The 12,062-nt window shown below is 39.4% G+C and overlaps 1 protein-coding gene across 4 annotated transcripts in view; it reads right to left on the bottom strand.

The window, feature by feature from the left end:
* LOC149191613 (pentatricopeptide (PPR) repeat-containing protein) overlaps positions 1–12,062 on the bottom strand; it is a 343,363-nt gene that overhangs the window by 120,634 nt on the left and 210,667 nt on the right. The window lies entirely within an intron of this gene.

The raw sequence follows: 12,062 nt of genomic DNA on the forward strand, positions 1-12,062 counted from the left end.
TAGGGCTGAATGTTTTATGTGCAGGTATTTTTCCTTTCCTTTTTTTTTACTATAAGAAGTGGCTGGTGCCTGGCTACCAATTTGGGCATATGGGATCAACTAAGGCTCTTCTTGAGAAATTTAAAGTGGACTAAAAGGATGGATAGGGCTGAAGTGCCCAAACCCTATAAAATCATTTTAGTAGCTTAAGTGATTTCAAGAATGTCAAAGGAAAATCCTAGAACAGAAATTTACATGTCTTAGGAGGGAACCGACCAAGCAAGACCTAAGAGGGCATACAACCAAATCTTGAGAAATATAACCACATTTAACCATTCCAAAAGTAAACACCACAGAATTTTAGAGAAGGAACTTACCTAAAAATTGACACACAAGACCATACATTGAACATTCATCCATCAAATAAGCATCAACATGAATAAGTCCTCCAAAAGAGTACTCTAATTAATTGTCCATAGCATCAAAGTAACACCTGGACAAAAGGTTTGAGAGTCTATTCTCCACAAGCTTCTAGCAAACTCTACAATGAGAGAAGCTTCTCTTACATAGAGAAGAAAACCAACAACCTCCTTGTTAGAATAGTAACAAAGTCATTTATCTATCTCAGAAATCCATAAGGAACCATTATCTCCTCAACTAACAAGGGAGATATGGTCAACAATACAATAAAATATGAAATGGTTATGCCACATGTACAAAAGTGTCCAAGAAGAGGAAGGATATGGTCAATCAGCCCCAGTTTTCCTTGTCAAACCAATGTAACAACCTCAACAGCCAAATCAAGCCCCTCAAAGTGGTGAAATGGCTCACATGTGTGGCATGTGGGATTTCTCTAAGCTGGGTGGCTCTCCAATATACTCCAACAAAGTGGAGGGTGAGTCCTCCAAGGCATAATGAGTTCAACGATCCACACACTTGACCTCCTCCACATGCCTAGGCAAGTGTCACAACTCCAAATGCATATCACAATGCCTAACGCAAGTGCTGCAATGCCCAAAGCAAGGTCACAATGCCCAATGCAGTATCATAGCTCCCAATACAATGTCACAATGCCCAAAGCAAGCACTCCTCAAAAAGTGACAATAATTTCCTCCAAATATGTTTCAAGGGGTGGTGAACATCATGTGACATCTTCTAAATTCTAATAGTTTAATCAATCTCTTAATTTTTATCCCATCCTAACTTGACCATGGTGTAGACATCATTAACTTTAAATTGCATGTGAAAACTTCTAAAACTGGATGTATTTCCTAGGCCTCTTAAGTTATGTGTAGGTGATGTCATAAGTGTGGTACTGAAAAGTTGTTTCATGAGTTAGTAGTCATAGTCAAATAGGATGAGTAACCATTATCTTTCAAGAGCTAGGGGTTATCATTTGATGTTCCATATGTGTGCTTTTAGAGGGAGTGTTTAGCAGTGAGTTACCATTCCTCATGCCTCTTTTTCTTACTACTCCTTTTCTTTCTCATTTTTTCTTTGGTCCCTTTCCTTTTATTTTTTTTCTCTTTTCTCTATTTGAAAATGGGGCTTGGGGACTATTACTACAAAATCTAGCACCCTAGTGAAAAACTTCACTAAGAAACCTACATTGAGGGCAACAGTGGGAGAGTTACTACAATCACCTCAGCAACTACTCTTGTTTCTATGCCTAGGCACAATCCACCATAAGGGAAGCTTCCCTGGCAGATCTTAGGGATCATGTAACCCAATTAGACTTGTGTTAAATGTCCCCTAAGGTTTCTACGACAACAATCACTCAAGAACAAGTATACCTATGGCTAAATCTAGAGGGCTTAGTTTGACCAAAAGAGACTCAAATATGTTCCCAAACACATGCAATCAAGACACTACACTTTGCTATTGTAAACTAGGGTTATAATTAGCAATTTACAACATAAAAATAATTTAGCAACAAGAAAATTGCCCCGAAATCTATGATGAACATGTGAAAAATTACGGCTAATTATTGAGTAATAGCAGGATAAATTACAACACTTTTGCACAATGGAAAAAAGCATATAACAAGAAGATAAAAATTAGACATCAACCCTAATTATGGAAGAAGAATGCATGTAAAGTGATATTTTTACTTTTTCAAATGAATGCATATAATTCCTAACCCTGGGACAATAATATCTAAGGAAAGCAATACTGAAAATAAATTTCTCTATGGTAACCTAACCCTAATTTACCATAGAATACATGCAATACAAATATTTAGGGTTTTTAAAGGGATTGACACAAGATGAAAACCTACTACCTTTCTCTATCTAGGGCTAATGGAGTCTAGGAGTAAAATTCTATGGAAGAAAAGAAATGGATGTGGATTCTAAGAAATTGAGGAAGACAAACTTGTGTTCCTCAACTCTTTAGTCCAAGCATTCTTCTATCTTCGTTGGATATTGAAAAGGAGGGAGCTAAACCTAGGCCGCCTCAAGAGAAATTTGATGAAAATATTGTTCAAGAAGATTTTAGAGCCATTAAACATCAACAAAGCCTTGGTGAAAACTTAATTAAACCCTAACACATCAACAAGTACACGATGGAAGAAAATGACTTACATTAAATTAGCACATATCATCAAAGAATCACCAATAATCATCCAAGAGAGAGAATCATCCAGGTAACATCTTCCAAGAGAATTTTGCTACACCAATGCTCCATAACACACAAGAGAGAAAATACAAGGAGCTAGTGTGAGTTGATCTCCAAGTGTGACAATGAATTATGAGAAATTAACTTCCCTCTATTTATATGATGGCAATGATGCAACCAAATCAATATTCTCTAATATGAGCCTAAAAGCTCTACAATAATAATACATTATGATAACAAGTTGGATAGGTCACTAGCCATCCCCCAAATATAGCTAAATCAATGATAAAACCAGTGTTCCACGGGGACTCGCCCCCCTCCCCCCCTAGAGGTCTAGTTTCCTCGCTCCCCCGCGCTCCGGGGACTTGAGGCTGAGTAGGGGACATTTCCCCACGCTCCCAAAAATGAGGAAACTCAGGGGGACGTGCCAGGGGGTCATTTCCCTTTCCTGAGGGGGCGTTTCTAAAAAGGGGGACGAGGGAGGTCGTTTCCCGTCTACATCTTCCACTGCTAACGTTTTGGAGGTTGATAATATGACAAGGTGTAAGATTCCAACATCAAGTCGTATCCTGATCTCACATATGTAGAGCACATTTTGTTGCAGGATGAAGAAATGGCTCCACCACGTCACTAATAAGTAATATAATTGTTAATATTTCTAGATACCAGAGTCTCCAAGGTATAAGTACATGCACCACCCTCATATTCTTTAAATAATGTCACTCGCATTCTTATATCGCTGGAAAACACCATATTTTGATCACTCCAAATATATATACATAAACTCCAAGATGTGTGTATTCGTTTGACGAGATGTGCGCATTCATTTGACAAAATGGTGTACGAAATTTTAATATAGAATGTATATACACGTTGGAAGAAAATGGTTGACTGAAGACGCTCCCTTCTCAGCATTATATTTGTATTTTTGATGACTTTATAGATACAGCGATTTCCATCGCTGACTTAATATGTGTCTGGTTTAGCAGAATTGTCGAGATCTCTGGAGATTTGAAATGAATATAATTATGTTATTAAGCAGCAACTGTTCTTGAAAGTTTGAAGCAATGCCCGCTCAGACCGCATGGCCTTTAATCCCGTAAGAAGCTAAGGATTTCGAGGGAAGATTTGTAGGAATTTACAGGGTAAGTTCCACAGAAAGAATACCAAAAGGACACCGCTCACAACCAGATCTCAAATCAATACACCAGTATTTTTGACGTGGTTAAAACCCTCAGAGTGCAAGGAGGGAAACAGTCCACGGCCTGTCCCAACGTGGGTACTACAGGCAATTTATTAATCAAAGAATGAAAATTTACATAAGCTTCTCTCATGCACGGATTACCCGAACAATGACCCTCCATGCGCTTTAAATAGAACTCATGGACCAATCGGGTGTCAAGCCACGGATCAAGTGTCGGTAATACCGAGGTGAGAGTGAACCGTCGGATCACTACATATCGTGACCGTCGGATTGTAAGTTACAAAATGTACAACGGTAAAGAAACACACTTTACCTAACTCTAACCTAACTCTATACTAGACCAAGTTGAACTTAACTATATCCTATGTGTCGGAATATCCTAACATCCCCCCTTAAGAACAACTTGGGATAGGATTGAAGGATTTACAAATATGACACAATAGGAGAAGGAAGGAGGCACTAGAGCCTATCCCCCCTTAGTGACAACTTCCTGAACTCCAAGCATATATCGAAGTTTAGTGAACTTCGCCTCTGTGAGAGCCTTGGTGAAGATGTCTGCAACCTGATCATCTGTTGGACAATATTGCACTTCAAGAACATGGTCATGAATGAGCTTTCTGATGAAGTGCATGTGTAGTTCAATGTGTTTGCTGCGCTGATGCTGGACTGGATCTTTGCATAGCTGAATGGCACTTTGATTATCACACCAAAGTGTGGTTGGATGCTGCTGCTCAAAGCCAAACTCTGATAGGATCTGACGAAGCCACAAGGCTTCCTTACTAGCTTCCACGGCACCACGATACTCTGCTTCTGCTGACGAAAGAGAAATGGCAGCCTGTTTCTTACAAGCCCATGTAATAGGTCCTGAACCAAGAGTGAAGACATAACCGGCAGTAGACTTTCGATCATCATGGTCACCAGCCCAATCAGAATCAGTGAAACCAACTAACAGAGGAGCTGCTTTGGCACTGTAATGAATCCCAAACTGTACTGTACCTCGAACATAACGAAGTATTCTTTTAGCTGCTTTCCAATGACTTTCACGGGGGTTTTGCATAAAACGAGCAACAAGGCCAACAGCAAAGGAAAGATCAGGACGAGTATGGGTTAAATACAAGAGTTTTCCGACAAGTTGACGGTATAGGGTAGCATCAACTTCAGGAGAAGTACAAGAGACTGAAAGTTTGACTCCAGACTGAAAGGGAGAAGGGGCTGGCTTACAGTCTTCCATGTGAAAATGACGAAGAATATCACAAGCATACTTGGACTGGGAAAGGAAAATACCCTCCTGGGATTGCAAGACTTGAAGACCGAGAAAATAGTGTAAGTGTCCTAAGTCTGTCATTTCAAATTTCTTTTTAAGGCTGGACTTCACATGGTTTATAAGGTTGGGATCACTACCAGTAAGAATAAGATCATCAACATAAAGAACAAGGATGATAAGAGAGTTGCCCACTTTCTTGGTGTAGACAGTATTGTCAGAATGACACCTAGAAAAGCCAGATTCTAAAAGAAAGCTATCCATTTTGGCATACCAAGCCCGAGGAGCTTGCTTGAGGCCATAAAGGGATTTCTTAAGTCGACAAACAAGGCTGGAGTCTGTTTGTATGAAGCCAATGGGTTGTTCCATATAGATTTCTTCCTGCAAGTCCCCATGCAAGAAGGCAGATTTAACATCCATCTGATGGACTTCCCATTTTAAAGAGGCAGCAAGGGAAAGAACAAGGCGGATAGAGTTCATTTTGGCAACAGGGGAGAAGGTTTCAGTGTAGTCAATGCCTTCAACCTGTGAAAAGCCCTTAGCAACGAGACGAGCTTTATGTTTATCAACTTTCCCATCTGGTCCATACTTGGTTCTGTAAACCCATTTACATCTAACAAGTTTGCGTCCCTTTGGTAGAGGAACAAGATCCCATGTATCATTTGTCATTAATGAATGATATTCTTCATTCATAGCTGCTTCCCAATGTGGATGGCCTGAAGCTTCTGCAAAAGTGTCAGGATCATGATTTACTGGAGCTTGAGCCAGTAAAGAAGAGGCTCTTTCAAACTGAGAACGTGTACGTCGCTGATCTGTAGGATCACCGGCAAGATCACCTGCTGCATCCCGAGTAGCACGGACCCATCTTGGAAGTTGAGGATCCTGAGAAGGTGGGGGAGGATTATCATCCTCGCTTTCATCATCTGAAGAAGAAATGTTTTCAAAAGTAGAAGAGATAGAAAGAGGTGGCACATCCGCCGGACTAGGCTCGCAGGCCGATTTATTTTCATCAAATTTTACATCTCTTCTAATGATAACATTTTTGGACTTAAATGGAATAAGTCTATAACCTTTTACATCTTCAGAATATCCAACAAAAGTACATTTCTCACTCTTAGGTTCTAAAGCTTTATGCTTTTCATCTGGAATATGGGCCCATGCTTCACTTCCAAACACACGAAAGTGACTTACATCTGGTTTAATGGAACTCCAAGCTTCTTCTGGAGTGATATTCTCTAGAACCTTAGTAGGAGTGCGATTGATTATATAATTTGCACAATTAATTGCTTCGGCCCAAAAACTAAGACTGAGTCCTTTAGATTGCAGCATACAATTAGCCATTTCCTTTAAGGTGCGATTTTTCCTTTCAGCTACACCATTTTGTTGTGGAGTGTATGGAACAGTATGTTGCATTTGAATTCCATTTTCGGTGCAAAAGTTGATGAATGTGTTTTTAACATATTCTCCACCATTATCAGTTCTTAGCTTAAGAATTTGATGTCCAGATTGTTTTTCAACAAAGGCTTTGAAGGCCAAAAAAGTGTTAAATACTTCGCTCTTGAGTTTTAAGAAGTATACCCAAGTGCGTCTGGAGAAATCATCAATGAAAGTTAAGAAGTACTTGCAGCCAGAGAATGAAGCAACAGGAAGAGGACCACATAAATCACTGTGCACAAGCTGTAAAGGGGCTGAGGCGTGCCAAGAGGCACGTTTGCCAAAACTGTCCCGATGATGTTTTCCGAGTACACATCCGGAACAAACACCATCTCTGCAAGATACCATAGGAAGACCTGTCACCATATTTTCTTTACATAGATGCTGAAGGGAGCGATAGTTTAAGTGACCAAATCGCTCATGCCAAAGTTTGCTCACTTCATCATTATGAGCAATAAATACTGAGGGAAGATTGGATGACCCAAAGTTGTGAAACTTATACAACCTTTTGGAATCATCAGCAAGACCAGTAGCTAGAATCTGTTTAGGATCTTTTAGATCCTTGATTACAACATCATGAGGTGAAAATTCAACAATTTTACCTTCACCTGAATGAGTTATCTGATAGACAGATAGAAGGTTGCAGGATAAGGTTGGAACACATAATACATCATTAAACTGACCATTGTCTAGATGAACAGTTCCAGTCCCTACAACATTAAGAGATCTATCATCACCAATATATATATTTTTGGTGTTACAATCATTTAAAGAAGAAAACATGGCTTGATTTTTGGCCATGTGACAAGAGGCTCCAGAATCAATGAGCCACTCATGAGAATGAGAAGAAGAAGAAGATACATTTAATGCATAACCAGACTGAGATGATTGATAATGACATGCAGAAAGTGCCATTCCAGAAGTTGAAGTTGAAGTAGGCTCCACATGGATGTTATGTTTCTTCATTGCGGCTTCCAAGGCTTCCATCTTCTTAAAGCATTTAGATTCTAAGTGGCCATCTCGATTACAAAAGTTACAATGTCTATCAGACTTCTTCCATTTGTTTTTATTGGTCTTATCATTTTGCTGAAATGATCTTTCATTTTGAGGCTGAGATGGTTTAGGACCATTCTTTTGAGGATATGACTTCTTAGGATTCTTTGAATTTGGTTGCTGCTGGGCGGCTAACGCTTTCGTGGAAGAGTTTCCAAGATTAAGAAGACCAAGGTGTAAGAATTTTTCTTGTTCTCTTATTAAGGAATCACAAAAGGAGTCAAAGGAAGGGGCCTTGTATTCTTGTCCTTGACAAATGAAAGCTTCCCTTGTAGAATGGAAAGTGGAAACAAATACAGAGTAGGCTGGTCCCAACTTAGTAAGGATGGAATAAATAAGGTTACCATCTTCTTTCTTAACTTTAACACCTTCCAAGAGATATCTAAGGGTCTTGAATTTGGACAAGAAATCTTCAATGCAAGAAAAATTATTAGGATCCAAAGTAAGCAGCTCATTTTCAAGTTGATGGGCTCTAATTTCATTTTTAATTCCAAAAACTTTAGCAAGTTTTTCTAATGCTTCATGAGGAGTCTCAAGTTCTGCAATGTGGAATCTAAGATCAGGAGAAACAGACATCCCTATCAAACCACGTGCTTGATCTTGTCTATTTTCCCATTTTGCCGCCTTGTCTTCATCTTTTGGTTTCTTCTCTTGGTCTGTGGCTATTCTGTAGAGACCTTTACTTCTAAGTAAATCTCCCATGTAGGCTACCCATTGGAAGTAGTTAGTGCTGTCAAGAATGACTTGGCATGGACTTTCCATTTTTTTTAAAACTGAAGCTGAAGATGCTGAAAGTAAGTGTTCCAATGGATAGATCTCGAAAAAATAGGCGGTTTTAAAAAAAACGGCTCTGAAAAAGGCTTCCGGATGAAGAAGTTATGGCTTTTTGAAAAAAAATTGTTGACGTTGCCGGCAAAGTGCGCGAATGTGCGGGAATGAAAAAATCCGCCCCCACAAAATGGAGACTTGAACCCAAGACCTCTACTCTCTTAAAATAGCTTTGAACCAATTGATCTATACAAAAAATTTGAGAGAGAGAGAGAGAGAGAGAGAGAGGGGGGGGGGGGCCTTGGTTTGCGTGCTTGCCTTGAGAAAGCTCTTTTTCCCTACAAAACACAAAACACAAAACCCAACACGAATATGCAAAGAAAAACGAACCTTACGGCTCGAAGTTAGCTTTAGCCAAAAAACTAGAAAAAAATTTAAAAAAAATCTCAAAGTTAGCTTTAGCCGAAAAACTAAATATTTTTCTCAATGTTTCTGATTTTCCGAGATCACACTAAGGTGCAGGGAAAAGAGCATACGCATGAGAAAAATCCTTCCTTTCTGTTTCTGATTTGCCCAGATCGCACAAAGTCGCAGGGCAAAGAGCATACGCAGAAATGAAAGGTATAGATCCGGTTAAAAAAAGGCTAAATAAACTGAGACCGAAATAAGCAGAGAGAAAATAACAGTAAACTGCAAAAAAAAACACTGTATACCTCCCGATCTGAAAAATGACGCAGCTAGGGCTACCGGAAACCTTTTCGCGCGAAACGAAAGGGGTTCCTCACTGGAACAGATGCTCCGAACGCAACAGAGCAGTCCTCTCGGCCCGAAAGCAGTCAGAAACAGCAGATCTAGGAAACGACAGCCGCATGCAGTTCTACCGGCTTCAGATTTGGATCACCAACGGACGCGGCCCTCAAATAGCTCTGATACCATGTAGGAATTTACAGGGTAAGTTCCACAGAAAGAATACCAAAAGGACACCGCTCACAACCAGATCTCAAATCAATACACCAGTATTTTTGACGTGGTTAAAACCCTCAGAGTGCAAGGAGGGAAACAGTCCACGGCCTGTCCCAACGTGGGTACTACAGGCAATTTATTAATCAAAGAATGAAAATTTACATAAGCTTCTCTCATGCACGGATTACCCGAACAATGACCCTCCATGCGCTTTAAATAGAACTCATGGACCAATCGGGTGTCAAGCCACGGATCAAGTGTCGGTAACACCGAGGTGAGAGTGAACCGTCGGATCACTACATATCGTGACCGTAGGATTGTAAGTTACAAAATGTACAACGGTAAAGAAACACACTTTACCTAACTCTAACCTAACTCTATACTAGACCAAGTTGAACTTAACTATATCCTATGTGTCGGAATATCCTAACAAGATTGCCATGGCTTGTGAGAAAAATTGTATTGCTAAGCAGCTCATCCTTAATTTCACACCGTGCTTTATAAAGTTGTTCTTGTAGGTCTAAAAGAAAACATTAGATTTGATTGTTATAGGTAAATTTGGGATTGAATTTTGTAATAGATTGTTTAGTTTATGATGTATGATTATAAATTATAATTTTAAATTTATATGATATTAGAAATTTAGATAATGATATTCATATCAATGATCATGCATTGCAGCTTTTCAATTCAAACCCAATTGTCATAGTGGACTCAATTAATAAATTATATGTTATATTTATAATTTTTTAAGACCCTAACGCTCCCCCACATTTCCTAAAAAATGGTGGGGAGCTTTTGCATAGGCCGCTCCCGCGCCTCCTTGCTCCCTCGCCCCCTCGTCCCGGAACCTTGGTGGAACATTGGATAAAACATAAAATTATGCCTCAATTAACCCACATGTGTGAATCAAATTCCCTCCAAGGATAACATCATCATTCAAAAGGTGTGTCGCCATTAAAAATGCAAAGGATGGCTCCATGGGTGCATCTCATCCCAAAGGTCATCTCTCACCAAATGGATGTCCCATGATCAAGAAATGCTCCCTCAACTAAGCATCACCCATGAACGTTCCCACATCATCCTTCCGAGCATCAAGAATGGGATGTCATAATGCTAGGGCATGATATCATCATGGACAACAATGTACCATCCCCTCCAAAGGGGTCCCATGTCATCATCATCAAACATCTTCAGAAACAAGGCAACATCCATCAAATAGGTGCAATGTCAACCTAGGGACATCTTGTCATCTCTAGGGTACAACTGCTCTGAACGTAATGTCCTAGCTCTGAAGGGCAACGTCCAAGGTCTTGGAGGTAGGTGTGAATGTCATCAACTGTGCCAAGGCATCTCAAGGTTAGTGTTCCTCAATAAGTGTCCAAAATCATTTTTCAAAGTTCCCTGAGCAATCATCAAGTGGAGCTAGAAATCCTCTATGAAGTGTTGAAGAAGCAACATACAATCCCTAAAGGAATATCAGTTGTATCTGGGAGCAAATATCTAACACACACTCATAGAACCAAGTGAGATCAAGAACATGGGTGCAATATGTTGAAAAAGTATAGCTTCGATCGGTACTTTCATTGTAAATTTATAGAAGTCAAAAATAAATTTGATGTTGGACAAATCGGCTACAAGGACAGGTCGACGCCATTGTTCATACATGACTTTTCAAGGGTCATGACCCTTCAAGTTGATCACGTTGGAGATCATTTGATGAACACATCACGCATAAAAAAATTCATCTGATCTGCCTCAGTTCACTCATACATACAGAAGAAGAAAGGAAGGTTTTCTATTCAACGTTGACTGAAGTGAAATCTGGTTGTTTGACCGAACTGGGAAGAGGAACGAACTCTGTGTTGACCTCAGATTTTTGTCCTTCGGACCTATTGACCTCGCTCTGAAATTCTCAAACCTATTGACTATGGACTATTTCACTTGTATTGACCACAATTGACTTCTATTGACTGAATTTCTACAGTGTTACATTTTGATTAGACAATGACTAGACTTTGACAGGGTATTTTGCAGTGACAAAATCAGGGATTTGTTCTCTATCATTTGAAGATCTTTGACTTGGTTTTTATGGTCAAAAGGTTGACCTTTAATTGATTGCAATTGGACAAATTGAATTGGAATCTCTCTCATAAGGAAAGTTGATTGGGTTTTCCCGTGAGTGGGTTTTTCCCTGGTCATTGACCTAATTTTGGTGTCTCTTTCTCTACTGTGATCTCCACTGCTCATTGGTTATGGTTGTGATTTTTCAAGTGTAACTGCTTGATGATATATATATATATTCACCATGAATACCTTGATGAAGTCTGAGCACAAATTAGAAGAAACCTCCAATTCCAGGGCGTGGAAGACTAGGGTGGATCTTATTCTTGCTAGAAATAAAGTCTTGGGCATTGTGACAGGTAAAGTGGCTAAACTAGGAGATCAAGCTTCTCAAGCACAAGTTGAAAAATATCTATAAGAGGACATCTTAGCAAGGAGTATCATTGTTCAATTGCTAAGAGACCATCTTATCCCTTACATTATTGATCATGAGTTTTCTAAAGCTATGTATGATGCTCACATTAGTCTTTATACAATCAATTAGCCTCAAAAATCAGCTTAGAGATGCAAAGATGACAAACAATGATATTGTGGCATCCTACTTTATGAAGCTATCTCAAATCAGGGATCAACTAAAGGCAATTGATGAACAAATTTCTAACAAAGAATTTCCCTACCTCGTGGAGTGCTTTTGTATCTGGAATTAATGCTAGAGAGACT

Source organism: Pinus tabuliformis, chromosome 2_2, assembly GCF_031772625.1.
Source record: "Pinus tabuliformis cultivar Carrire ecotype Pingquan chromosome 2_2, CPIR1, whole genome shotgun sequence".
NCBI classification, from domain to species: Eukaryota; Viridiplantae; Streptophyta; class Pinopsida; order Pinales; family Pinaceae; genus Pinus; species Pinus tabuliformis.